We start from the raw sequence: 14,146 nt of genomic DNA, 5'->3' as shown, positions 1-14,146 counted from the left end.
TCACAGTGGTGACTAGGGCTGAACTTTTGTCCTGCAGACAGAGACGGCTTCAATTTTGGCCCCATAAAGCAGCTCAGGCCCTTCCCTTGAGGAAGGTTCACGAGGAAGATGGAAAATAGGCCCTTAATGCCTTAAGAATTTTCCTCTCTTCCCCCCACCCATCTTCCCTTCCATCAACTTTTAAGCTCATCCAAAAACTGCAGCCCTCTGCTTCTATACGTTGATGGCAGGACAGGGATGCTGTGGCTTTGCCAGCAGCGCAGGATTTCCATTGAGTTATAAGTGAAAGCAAATGGTTTAAAAGGAAATTAAATTTACAGCTCTATAAAAAAATGCATTTTATTGCTTTGCCTGTCGTTCGGTAGAGGCAGGGAGATAAAGGAATGCTTTGCACTTTGCATTTGTCTTTTGCCTCGGAGGCCGGAGGCAAAGAGGAGCAAACCCACCAATCACGCAATGGCCGGGTGGCCGGATTCGACCCCAGCTCCATGCAAGTCCATGGCAAAATCCCGGGAGAGGGGTGCTTGGAGGTGATGTTTACAGGGGCTGTGGAGCAGGATGCTTCATGCTCTTAAATGCATGGCTTGGAGACCACGTTCTGCCCTGAGACACTGAACCAGGTTCCTCCCAGAATCCCAGCTAATCATGGCACTTTGCAAACACGCGCACAGCAACACCTGAGGTTTTATTTACGGGGACACACAGAGCTCCTTTCTATGGTTTATTAATCTGTTTGCCACGTTGTTACAGCAATGGCTGGGGAGCTTAGAATAAATGGCAATGCAATAGCTGCACTGGACATCTGTGAAAGCCAGCGCAGTAAATTCTCCAGCAGAAATGGAAGGGAGAGGAGGGGTCGGTGCCTTTGTGCTATAAGCGGAGCGGCACAGGGCTGCCCAGGGAGCCGGGCTCACCGGCAGGCACACACCGGCTCAGCCGCTGCATCCGTCTGTGCCGGCATCGTGCCATGTCCAGCCGAGCTGGGAAGATGCTGCAGAGCAGGGAAAAGCAAAGGCTAACGGCCTATGTGTGCAGGGAGCTTGGCACAGAGTGGCCCCTGGTGCAAATCCCCCGGGATTATAGGAGCATCCCTGGTTTGGCTGTGGATGGGTGCGGGAGGAGCAATCGGCAGCTCGACTGGGCTCGGTTTGCACAGCATGGCACTGGCAGCTGCAGCTTTGGGGTTGCATATCACCATCATCCTGGGAATGATCCTTCCCAAGGCTGCCGGCTCGGAGGGGACCCACCAGGAACAGCTGGGGTGACACCTTTCCCCAGTGCCACCTTGCTTAGGCACGGGTCAAGGGATGCTCTGGCTGCACCCAGCAAGCCTGTGTGAGGTGAGCAAAGGAGCTTTGCCTCTTCCAGCTCTGCCTGAGCCACAAAGCGAGTGTGCGGAGGCTCTTGGCCCTCCGGAGGAGGAACCTCCCCCAGCTCCAGCCCTCCCAGCTGTGTCAATAGAGGAGGAAGAAACAAAAGTGCTCTTTCTTCGCCTGTTGTTTTTGCAGAGGGGGACAAGCCGATGGCAGTTGCACTGTGACACTGGCTGCTGGGGACAGGCGTATGTTGGGTTCACTTCAGCTCTCGGCAGCCTTCTGGGAAGCGTTCAACAGCAGGGTGCAATGAAGGGAAAGCCAGAGGGTTTGCTTATATATATATATTTATATTTTGTATAATTTTTTAAAAACTATGTATATATTTCCTTTTGCCCGTGACTTTACTGAGAGCAGATCACTAACGGAAGGTAGGGAAGAGGCTCTCTAGCCTTTCCCTGGAGCCAGGTTTTTCCCCAGGCAGCATCCTTGCCCAGGGTAATTGCACATGCTTGGGCTTTGCTGGGACATCTTTGCCTTCGTAGCTGCCCACGCAACTCTCACCATGTCCATGCTGCTGGCTACACCCAGTGTCCCCGCCACACACTCTCCATCCCCACCTCCAAATAACCTCCCTCGTAGGCTGTGCATGCAACACAGCCTGGGGAAGGAGGGCTGAGGACATCCCAGGACAAGACCAAGGTCCTCTACACTCCCGCAGTGCCTTCCACTAAGCAAACCAGCAAGCAAGCAGCTTCTGAAGTTGATATCTTGCTAGAACATCACCCAGAGATGATGCTGTTCCTCCCGTGCTCCTGAGCATGCAGAGCTTGGCAGGGCTTTGGAGCAGGAGCTCATCCCTGGAAATCCTCCTCTGCATCCCCCTCTGCTGCAGATCCAGGAGCCTCCCCGTCGGCATGGGTCCAGGGCAAGCCCAGGTACAGGCAACGGCGGCCACAGCTGCTGACTGACCCTCTGCCGCATTTCCTCCCTGGTAGCTCCACGGCAGCCTCTCCAGACCTGACATCAGCTGTGAAAACAAGAGGAGCTGCCTTCCTACATGCTGTGGGAGATGTGTCCAGCTCCTCCGGCAAAGCCCCGGCATGGGGAGCAGAGGACTCAGCACTGGGTGCATTGGGCGTCTCAGCTTTCGCAACAGGAGGATGCCCAGCCCCGTTTGCCAACTGCTAAACGTTACATGGGCTTCTAGGATTGAAATGTTGACATGTCAGCGTTAAATCACTGTGCCAGCTCATTTTAAAGGGCCTTGCCCGAGAACAGCTGGAGAGAGGCTTGGAGGAGACCCCAGCCCTGGTGGGGACTGTAGGCTCCCCCAGCCTTCCTTCCCAGATCTGCTCCCACTTTAACAGAAAGCTTTAAACCTGATATTTGAGTATTAGCATCCCTTCTTTCAGCAGCGCCATCAACCTAGAGCTGTCCTGCAGAAGCTGCCAGACACTGCTCTGTCTTCCCCCCATGTCGGAGTCGCAGAGCCCCAGCCAGGCTGCCACCACCAGCGATGTGCTCTGGGTCTCCCCACGCATCCCTCCTCCTGGTGCTGCAACTGGATAAATCCACAGAAGCTTCTTGCAGCCTTGGGGCTGGTGAGCATCTCGGGAGTCTTTGCTCCAGCTTAGACCCCAGGGATGTGGCAACATTGAGGGCAAAAGCAGGGGACCCAAACTGGCTCTGGCCAAACCAGTGTGCACCTGCCTGCGTCGGACTGGGAGCAACAGGGTTTTTTTCTCTTGGACCCTCATTTTCTTCATATACAACAATGGGGTTGGTGGTGGCACCGTTCCTGCCAGGTGCTGTGAAATCCCCAGCGTGAAGCTGGTCTGCTGGCCGTGTACATCTGTCACTTTTCTGTAGGAAGCTCAACTTGATGCTCTGAGGATGAGTCACACAGTGAGGAGATAAAGCGAAGTCGAGTGGAGTTATTCTGCTTCACGTGTTGCCTTGAAAAGCAGCAGATTTATGCACAGCATTTGCAGGGGCAACACGATATAAATCAGCTGCTCTCCCATGTCGGCTCCATTGCTGCTACAGGTTCCCACGCGTATATCCATTTTAATCTCTGGGCTGATGGGGAGAAATCATGCCTGGCTGCTCCTGAGGCCAGCCAGAATGCCTTGGGCAGGAGAAGGGGTGTCCCAGCAAGGGGAACGATGCCTGTTGCTCAAAGAAAGCCTCTTGCATCAAGCAGATGTGTATTTTGGTGGCTCCTTCCCCAGCTGGCTGCTCTGGCCAGCTCTGCCTGCTGCTCTTGACCCAGCAGGGCTGTACCCATGTGACAGGTCACCTTTGGGGTGCCAGGCCTGCTGTCCCCAGAGCTGTCCAGCCATGTGCATCACCGTGGCAGTGATGCTCAGAGGATGCAGGAGCGTGGAGTGCCAGGGAGCTGGTGTGCCTGGGTTTGCAATGTGGCTCCTGATGCTCAGCTGGTTGTTGGCAACTGGAGCCAGGGAGAGGAAAACAATACACAGTTGCACTGCAATTAAACAGCCTCCTAATTGTAGTGCTACATACGGCTCTTCCGCTGCTTTCTAAGTTTGGTGGCATAATTACAGCAGCAGGGTAAAGACAGCATCTCTGTTCCCACTGCACCAAGCCCTGCCTTCCAGGGATTTTGGATTTGACCGTATAAATCCTGGGCTGAAACCTGGCATCCGATGAAAGGGAAAAGTAACCCCCAAGCTCTGCCTGGGCTTGGTCCTGGTGAGGCATGGCAGGCAAAATCCCCACATCCCCTGCAGCCCCCGCCGTGCTTGCTGGCCCTGTCCTGGGGCAGAGGCAGGCAGCATATTTTCCTCTTTATAATGTGTTTTTGCAAACCAACTTGAAAAAAACAGCAGACAAAATCTTGCTGTGGTCAATCATTGTAACTCTCAGTTTAGAAACACGTGGCGAGGAAGATTAAAGGGTGTCTCAGAGGAAGGCAGGCTGGGTGTCAGGATGCTGGGATGTACCGGGAGCAGATGTGGGCACCAGGGAGTTGTCCTCTCACCATGTCTCCGTCTCCTCGACTCGGCTCTTTTTTCGGGAGGACCCTGGATGATGAACCCATTTCCCTCTGGCTGACCCTACTGCCGGCTTGTTATTGTAGGTCACTTGTGCAGGGTGGTTCGTTCTGGGAGCATCCCCCTGACATTCCCACACACCCGAGGGGCACCGACTGCCTGCCCTGGGGAGAAGGGCAGCCCGGGCACGGCGATGGCCAGCGAGGCCAAGACCTATATTTAATTTTTTTATGTATATATATTATTTTTTTTATATACCGTGGGTTTGAGGAATCCCGAGATAAATGCCACTTTTTGTGTTAAAAGGAGGACGTCTTGGAAGGCAGGGGAGTGAAGCTGAATCGCAGCCTGTGTTTTCGGTTGGAAACGTGTCTCGGGTCCCGAATGTTTTCCATCACACAGGCGGGTTTGTGTGGGTTCACCTGGGCAGGAAGCGGCGGGGTAAAGCGATACCCCACGGGGCGCGGGCAGCCCTTCTCCAACACCCCCTTCCCTAAACCCGATAGCAGCCGGCGGCCGTTAATGAAATAAGCAGCCACTTTACGGCAGCTCTCGCACCATGTGCGAAAATTATTAGTTGCAACGTTTTGCTGGAAAACAGAGGAAAAAGGAGTGGGGCAGATGAGACATGGACAAAATTATTTGCTCTGCAGCCCCGTCCCCACACCGGCGTGAATAACTCACCCGGCATCCCCCTGCAAAGATCTCCTGCCCACTCCCAGCAGCGTTAAATCTCCAGGTGAAGGAAAAAACTCTCTTGGTCTGTGAATTCACTGTAAAAATATGTGGGGTTTGGTAATATTGCATTAGCCCTGGTTCGGTCGTTGCTAAATAGCTGAGGGAAAATAAATAGTTTCTGGTGTCCGTTGGATTAGGTATTGTCTGGGATGCTTTCTGCGGGAAGGAAAAATAATCCCAGAATGAGTGTGGCCTGTCAGATGGGGAGTGATGCCCTGACCCCTTCCCCTTTCATACCCGCATCTGTGCACCACTGGGGTCTGATGAGAAACCACTAATGAGTGGGTTTCACCTGGTTTTCAGAAGCAAGATTTTTTCTGAAAAAAATTGTCACTGATTGGAAAAATTCAGTTTTCCAGCCAGGATATAAAAATACACTTTTTTTTTCCAGACTCCCAGAGGGTCAGGGGGTGGAAGGGTGTTCTTTTTCATTCCTCCTTCAGTGGCCGAAGATGAGGAAAGGGAAGAGATGCACGGGAAGACACAGAGCCCGGTCCCCGGTGATGCTGCCTGCCACCCGCCTGGGGCAGTGGACAGATGCCCACCCCATTTCTGTGCTTGCCAGCCACTTCTTGCTTGCAGCATCACCTCACCACTGGGATTCAGCCCAGGAGCAGCTGCATCTGAGTTTTCCCTGCAGGAAAGACAGCAGCATCCTTTCCTCACACCTGGTCTCCCTGGGACAATGGCTTAACATCTCCCTGCTCTGCCTGAAAACCGTACCCCGAAGCAGAAGGGAAATTCCCAGTCCTCGCTTTGCACCTTGCAAGCACACGCTAAGGAGGGATGTTGTCCCGGACTGGTACCCAGAGCAGCACAGCAGGGATGGGCTTGGACTCTGAGTGCTTTTCCACCTCACACAGCACCATCAAAAGGAATATATTTGCAGGATGCCATTCTTCAGCCCTCTGAAATAACCTCTGCTAATTTTTTTGACCGATGAAAGAAAAATACATCAGCATGAGGAAAGGGATTTTGTCGCTCGGTATGTCTCTGGAGAAAACATGCCTCCCGAGCACACAGAGCCTGGGCTTGTCAAGGCAATGAATATTGGCATTATTAAGCCACACTCGCTCATGGATGGTGCCTGGTGAAAAAGAAAAGGAAAAAAAAAAAAAAAAGCAGAAGAAATAACACGGAGCCTCTTGGGGGATTTTCTCCACCTTGGTATCACCTGGCTCGTGCCCTCTCCTGCCATAGCTGGTGCACGGGGATGTGTCCCCACATCTGCCACCCAGCAGCTGGACCAGCGGGAAGGGCTGCATGTGCCTGGAAACCTGTCGGCAAAATGCTTTTCATTACTCGCCCTTTGAAGTTTCAGGCATGTGCCGGACTCGTGTTCGGCACCTGCAAACAAACCTGACCCAAGCAACCACCCAGCTTTGAGGTTTTGTGGCACAGGAGGGTATCCACAGCCATGAGCTGCTGTCACCCTCCCAGAGAGGGACCAGAGGGGACCAGACACCTGGGAGAGATGCTGGAAAACACAGCTGGATTTTGGTCCAGCTCCTCCTTACCCCACCAACCAGGGATGCACCAGCAGGGTGTACAAACCCATCCCACTTTTACATCACTGATGCTTTGACGCATCTACATCATGTTGGCAGGCACAGGGGATCGAGCTGCTCACCACCCTGGGTGCTGCCTGCAGCTGGCAGCCCTCCTGCTGCTCCCCGCTGGGGCTGCCAGGGCCATGTAACCCGCCCGAGTGCGACCAGCATCTTTACGAAGCGGCTGATTGAAGTTCGCCATGAATGTCCCTCTGTTCACCAGCCTTTTTATAGCTCCACACGTTTTTCTTGGCCCTGAACGTTTCTGCTCCCGTGGAGAACAGAGAGCATCTCTCAGCGCCAGCGTCCGCAGCCAGCCAGGGCAGGAGGGGGCTGTACTGGGGCAGCTCATTTTTTGGGGTCCTGCTGCCTGAAATACAATGTTCCCACCATACCTTTGCCCTGACACTGGGGCAAAGCATTTTGTAGCTCAGGCATGACAGAGCTTGGGGACTGTCCTGGCGAGGGGCTGTGGTGATGCTGGAGTCTGAGCATCGAGCATTTTCCTAAACCCCTGACCCCATGCTGTGGTTTCCTTCGTGTCACACACCTCCTGCCTCCCAAGGGCTGTGAATCCCAGGGAAATGCCATGCAAAGTGCTGGAGGCGATGGCAAGCTTGGCCCCAGCTGGACAAAGCCAAACTGGGTCATTCCCCATCAAAATCACAAAAGCCCCACGCCTGCCTCCCGTGGTGATGTGGTACCCACGGGTGCATCCCACCTGTTGGTTTTTCGGTGGCCAAGCATAGCACATCACTTACGGAAAGGAGTAAGCAGGCAGTAAATTAAGGGGATGGAATTAAAATCCTCTCTTGCTGCAGAGGCTGGTGGGGTCCCTGCTCTCTGGCAGCGATGGGGAAGGATGCAGCTGTGGGGGTTTTGTGGCAGCGTCTGCGCCGTAGCTGCAGGTTGCAGGTACCTGGGGGTGGCTGCACAACAGCGGCTGCAAGCACCGGGGCTCCCGTGGGAGGGCACAGAGCCAACATTGCTCCTGAGTGGCGGGGATTCTGCAGGGATGTCGCTGATGCACGTGTGAGTTTGCGGAGGATGCAAGACAGGGATGCCAGCTGGTGAGGGTTGGGTGATGAGGATACCCACAGCATTGCAGCTGGAGGTCCCAGTGCCCTGGGCTGACGTGTAGTAGGCATGGGTAGCACGGGTAGGAAGAGGGAAGGTGCGCGGGGAGACGAGCAGTGCACGCTGTGCTTGCAAAGGCTGGGCTGCACACCCCTTTATCCCACTTGGTCTGTGATATGTCCCTCACCAGGGCATCTGGGCAGGGGTATGTGATCCCAGCTTGCTGTATGAAGCTCTCGAAGGGGTCAGTGCAAGCACCTTGGCTCCTCAGGGTAGGTGGCATCCAAAGCACATCCACATAGCCCAGAGCATCCCATCACCACCCGGGTCACAGACAGCACCCATGGGTCACCCCAGCCACAACTCCACCAGAGACCCACCAAATCTGCCTGGCCCAGCGAGGGACACGCTGATACAGGGCGTCTCCTGGGCAGCTTTTGCATTGAGCTCAGCATCTTGCTTGTTCTCTATGAGCCAAGCCCAGCAGCGGGGCTTTTGCAGGGACAGTCTGGGGTTAAAGCAAACCTTGCAGTGGACGTGGTCTTGTGGTCTCGGGGTCTTGTGCAGTCTGCAGGGTTTTTCCAGCAAAGCCATGCATGGGGCTGCTCCCCGCTGTGCCTTGGGTGTAATTGGATCCATCCCCCACCAAGCAAGCATTTGTGTTCGGAGCATTTTCTGAATGTTTTGCATTTGGGAGACACACGAGGAATGTCTGCTGGGGAGGACAAACAGCCCGTGAGCCGTGAGGCGCTGGTGCCTGGCCCGGGCTGTGTTTCGGGGACCCGAGCCCCTTCCTCTAGGGCTGCCCCTGCTTCAGACCCCACAGCTTTCCTGGTGCAAAAAGGCATTTTGTCAGTGAAAAGAGAAACCACCATTTCTGCCAGCATCTCACTGCTGCATGCTCCTACTGGGATCCGTCTCCCACGGAGCATCTTCTGGCTTCCACCGCGAGCCCTGGAATTTCGGCCAAATATTCTCTGGGAGAAGGAGGCTGCTGGAGCAGCATCGGTGGGTCTCCCCACCCCAGCGTTCTCCTCCTGAACCCCCTGTCCAAAGCTGGCACCACGCCGGGCGGCCGCTTGCAGACACCTTTGCTTCCCTCTGCAGGAAAATTCCATAAATTGCAAGGCGGCCTGGATGCACGGCATTATCCCGAGAGCTGGATGGACCAGGGATGGAGCTGCGGGGGGACACCAAGTTCATGTCTGCACGCCGCGGCCTGCCAGAGCCACTGGCTACTTTTATCTTCATCACTTGACTATTATACTTAATCAGGAAGCGAGGATATATATATTTTTTTTAAAATCCACTTTTCTTTTATACAGAGCAAATTATAATCACTTTTAATTGAAAAAAAAAAGCTGATAATATTCTGAACCAAATTTCTGGAAGAGAATAATTAACAGTGCAATAAATCCCCAAAGGAAATGCTCATTAATCTTGTCTTTCAGAAGCAAATTTCAGAAGAGAGCTTATTTAAAACATTGCTAATAATTATAGGAAAGTTGACAGCTTAAAAGCCCCCAAATCTAGCAGCAGTCTCCTCCTATCAGATCCTGCAGTAACTAGTTCAGGCTGGACAGGAGCATCTCTGCTGTCCAGGGTGGGGTGGCTGCTGCGGTGTCGGGTACCACCAGGGACAGCTGGGACTCCTCCGGATGGTGCCAGGTGGGTTGCAGTAGATAAGGAGCCTGTGTCAGCAGGGATGGGCTTGGGGGGGGCTCCCACTGTGGGTCATCCCTCCTGCCTGGGCTCAGGGAGAAGCCTGGGAGGGTGACAAGTTCATTTGGACCAGCTTGGTGGGTGCGCTCAGAGCATCTGCACTGGGGCTACTGGCCAGTGCCATGATGCTCCTCGTGCCGCCCGTGCTCCTCGTGCCGCCCGTGCTCCTCGTGCCATGTGTGCTCCTTGTGCTGCCCGTGCTCCTCATGCCACCCATGTTCCTCGTGCCACCCGTGCTCCTTGTGCCACCCGTGCTCCTCGTGCCACCCGTGGTCTGTCTAAGCCCCGGTGTGAAATGCCGCTCCCTCCGCCTGCTGAACACCGGCTGTGCATCAGTCTCGGGGGCCACCACAGCCCTTAAGGCAGAGCAGTTTGGGGAGGAATTATGAGATTTCGCTGTTTTTGCGGAGACCAGCCTCCCCCAGAGAGGCGGTGGTCGGTCAGTCTGTCTGCTGGGGCTTGGTCAGCCCAGTGTCAGCCCGGTGTCACTGGGGATCACTGTCCTTAGCAGGACGAGACCTGCAGGACAGTGGCTTTCCTCCGTCACTCGCCGTGGGTGGGGGGCGCACAGCACCCTGATGTGTGAGGTCTGGTTTCATGTGCACGCTGACGTGCATCTAGCTGACCCCAATTGAAGTCTCTGATTGCGTTAATTGCAACGAGCCAATTAATTGCACTCAGCAATACGTGTATGCGTGCATGTGCCTGCCCACAGGCAGAACTGGCCAAATGAACGTGGGGCAGATCCTGATCTGCCGTGGCCCCCCCCCATCCCTGAGCAGCCACTCTGGCAGCTGTGCTGCTGAGCGAAGGAGAGGAGAAGGATGCCAAAAGGACAACGAGCTAAATGAGGCTTGGGTGAAAATACCAGTGATGTGCTCATTGCTCTCAGGTTTCCTGTCCCCGTTTGACCAGGGCTGGGAGCGGGAGCAGAGGGGAAGGCAGCTTGGAGCAGACCCAGGCTCCGCCAGGAGGAAGGAAATGTGATATTGGCCTGGGAATGGTGTCATTGCCTTTGCTTTTTCGCTTTTTTCTTCCTTTTTGGGGGGTCACAGAAGGCTAAGAGGGAAATGTGGAGTGGGGCCCTATCCCAGGAAAGTGGGTCGAGGGGGATATGGTGACAGGGGACACTGGCGTGCCGTGTCCTGGTGATGCCCAAGGGGGTCAGCCAGGGCTGGGGACAAGTCAAGATGTGGCTGCTGCGCTCCCCTTCCCCAAAATCCATCCTTTATCTGCATCTCTGGCAATATGCAGAATAATTCCTCCCCTTCTTCAACCAGCTCCTCTTCAGCATCTCACACACAGGGTGTCAATGGACAAATTTTTGTTAATTTAAAAACAAAAGTGAGCAACAGAGGAAAATCCTCCCTTTTGGCATATGCAAATTCACTCTGCTTTGATAACGAATCTGCCCAGGTCATGCAGACCTGGGGAGATGGTGAGATTTCATTGCAGCAATATTTAATACCTCTCCGAGGCTCCAGTGAAAGAAAGCACTTAATCCCATGCTTAATTTCATTTCTGTGCTTTAAAATACCGAGCGATGCGCTCATTTCAAAGCGAGGACCTGGGCCCACTCAGGCGCACCACAATTCTCTGAATAAGCAAGACAGCAGCCAAATTTCAACAAAAACTTGAGCACAGGCTGCAGTGCATCCCACTCTGTCTGTTTGTGCCCCGGCAGGATGCGGGCCGGTTGCCAGGGCACCCGCGGAGTGATGTGGGATGTGCTGGTACCCAGAGCCCTTTGCCTCCCCAGCATGTGGTGGGACCCGGATCCTTCCAATGTTCTGCTTTTATCACTCAAAATGATATCTAAGGAGTTAATTTTGGGGGTTTTTTGGTTTTTTGCCGTGCTCCTCTGCCTGTGTACCACCCTGCCCCAGGCAGGTCCTGCCATGTCAGGGACCCCAGGGTTCCTGTGGTCCCCTCCTGCCTGCTCTTTGTCATCCGGAGCCATCATTTTCATTAGGCAGCTGCTCTGTACCTCGCTGCCCCACATGCCTTTTATCTGCGTTTTGTTAAATGATCTCAAATATGTGATATGATAAAGACAAACAAACACCCGTTCAATTTAGTTCACCCTAATGCCAGACTCTACTTTTACCGAAGTAATTAAGATTAATGCAGTTGATAATTTAGGAAGTATTCTTAAATGTACCCTTCTGGCAGCATCTAACATGTAATTTTACCTTAGAAGATTTATCGGAGCACTTAGGTAACAGATAGTTCCTTAGCAAACAGGAGCATTTAGAAGGAAAATGAAAGATTAATATTTCTTAAATAAATGTCAAAATAAGTCATTCTTTATTACAGCCCTACAAAGATGTTGCTGTCAGGCCCAGCCCCAATGCTGATTCCTGGGGGAGATTAAACCCGCCGCAGTCTCGGGGGCTCGGCAAGCGGGAGGGGAGGAGGTCTCAGATGTCTAATGCCTCTGGATTTTTAGGGAAGCAGCAGCTTTGAAGGGCTTTGCTCACCCATGCCAAAACACACTAGAGCCAGGCCAGCCCCTTGCTCTGGGGGGACTTTGGGAGCTGACCCTGACCTCACCAGCAGCCCCGGCGCTGTGGCGGGGGCAGGAGTATGCAGGTCCCAGCTCTGCCATCGCTCCCTCCTTGAGGATGTGTGGTCCCAGCCCGGATTTCCCTGGGGTAGCTCCAACCTGGCAGCTCCTGGCCTCGCACATCCCAGCTGCCTTTCCTGCTTCGTGATGGGTGAGAAGAAGCTGAGCTAAACCTTGGGAGAGGCTCACCGCTCTCCATCACCGGGCATCTTATTTCCTTTGGAAAAGACTCGGATGCTGTTGGCCGTGGCTGGGGATGGGACAGGAGCGGGTGTCTGTAGCTGATTGACACCCAGCTCCCGCAACCACCCAGCCAGGGAATTAGGGGGTTTGCTTTGCCAGGTCACCCTGATCCACCCGTGCCGTTTCACACAGAAATTAAATTGGGGTGACTTCCAGCCAGGGCTGAGCTGTATCTCATGTCTTCTCTCCCCTCCACCCCAGCCACCTCCTCTGTGCCGTGTCCTGTGGGGCATCCCCTCTGCCACATGCAGCCTCCTCTCGCAGCACCTTGGGGTTGGGTGGCATAAAAATTCGGGAGGGACCCCAGGCACAGCACCGAGATGGCAGCTTGCAACATCCCCACATCTCGTGGGGTGCCCGGGGAGCTGCTGGGCTCGGCCGTGCCCACCCGGGGACCTGCCCTCCTCCACTATTCCGCATTATAAGCCGAGGAAGGATTAGGACTGTTTGCAAAATCTGGATCCTGAGTGAAAGCTGGATTATCACCAGCTTGGAAATTCAAAGCTGTTCAGATCCAGAAAATCAATTTTGGACCATTATGAGCAAGAAACAAACTTTCTGAATAACTTTCCAACGTCTCTTTGGGCCAGAAAAATCTGCTGGAAACAACGCTTTGCCCTGACCCAGCCAGACCAGACCATCCAGGACTCTGTGTGTGTGTGTGTGTGTGTGTGTGCTTGCACACCCCCAGCACCTTTCCCAGCCCCTCTTACAAGGTCCTTTTCAAGCTGTTGGCACCAGGGATCAGCTCTTTCTCACTGCGGGTCCTGCCCAAGTGATGCTCCAGCCTCTACCCATCCTTTCTCAGAAAGAGCCTCTGTCCATCCCCAAACCTGCCCCTTTGGTCCTGAGCGGTGCCCGGGCACAGAGCCAGCCTCAGTCCCCAGCCCCAGCCTCCCTCCCTGGGGACAGGCAGGAGCCAGGGCTGGCAAGGGAGGTGTGACATCCCTCACGGTGAGATGCTCCCACCCACTGCATCATGCCCGGGCAGGAACCAGACCCCTCATCCTGCTTTTCTCTTGATTTGACCGGGAAATGGGTTAATGTCAGAGCAGGGTTTGATGTGTCTGGATATGACCCACACACTCTTGGGGAGCAGCAAACATGGGTTAACTCCAGGCTGGACCTGGGGCTGGCAGGGAGGTAACAGCAGTCCCTTAAAATCCACCCCCCCCTTTTCCCAAACTTGGGAAAAAACAGCTTTTTCCCAACTCGCTCCCAAGGTGTAATGTAAGCGAGTGCGGTTTCAGGAGCGTGGCCTGATCCGGCGCGGTACAGGATGGAGACCGCCGGGAGGTGGGCTGCTCCTCCCCTGCCTGCTTGGGGCTCAACAGGCATCGCAGGGACCGGCACGTCACCACCCAGCTGGGGGGCACCGAGGGTCGGGGCTGGCATGGGGGGCACCTGGGCTCATGCTGGGTGCAGGGTACAGGATGAGGCCTGGCTGGCAGCAGGCTGGTGGCTGCCCTGCCATGGTGCTCAGCACCTGCCGGAGGCTGGCCAGTACCCTGAGCGTGCCCAGGGCTGTGGCTTTGGCTGTCCTCAGTCTCCCCTTCCTCCTCCTCCTCCTCCCACCGATGAGGCTGTTTCCTGCCTCTTGGGCCGTATCCTGACCGCGGTTGCAATGAGCCCCTGCAAAGCACAGGGTCTGCAGGACTCAGCAGCTGGGATGCAGGGGATGGAGCTGGGATGCAGGAGAGGGGGAGGCAGGATCCCATCTCCATCCATGCCCCGGTTTCCTCACTCCCACAGCACCCTATGACCACACACCTGGCCAAAGCCACCCACCCAGGGGGACCCAGCTGGGGGTGGCCATGACAGAGCATTTTGGGGTGGAAACCCCTCCTTTTGGCAGCTGAGCGCTCCCCATGTGCCGCAGTGCTGGCAGCCAAGCCAAACAGAGATTCCTGACATATT

General features: G+C 54.7%; 1 protein-coding gene across 2 annotated transcripts in view; it reads left to right on the top strand.

Annotated features, from left to right (window-relative positions):
- The window catches only part of ZNF469 (zinc finger protein 469), a 239,719-nt gene that overhangs the window by 206,479 nt on the left and 19,094 nt on the right, over window positions 1-14,146 (top strand). The window lies entirely within an intron of this gene.

Source organism: Falco punctatus, assembly GCF_963210335.1.
Source record: "Falco punctatus genome assembly, chromosome: 14".
In the NCBI taxonomy this organism is placed as follows: domain Eukaryota; kingdom Metazoa; phylum Chordata; class Aves; order Falconiformes; family Falconidae; genus Falco; species Falco punctatus.
This window is presented reverse-complemented; position numbering and strand designations above follow the sequence as displayed.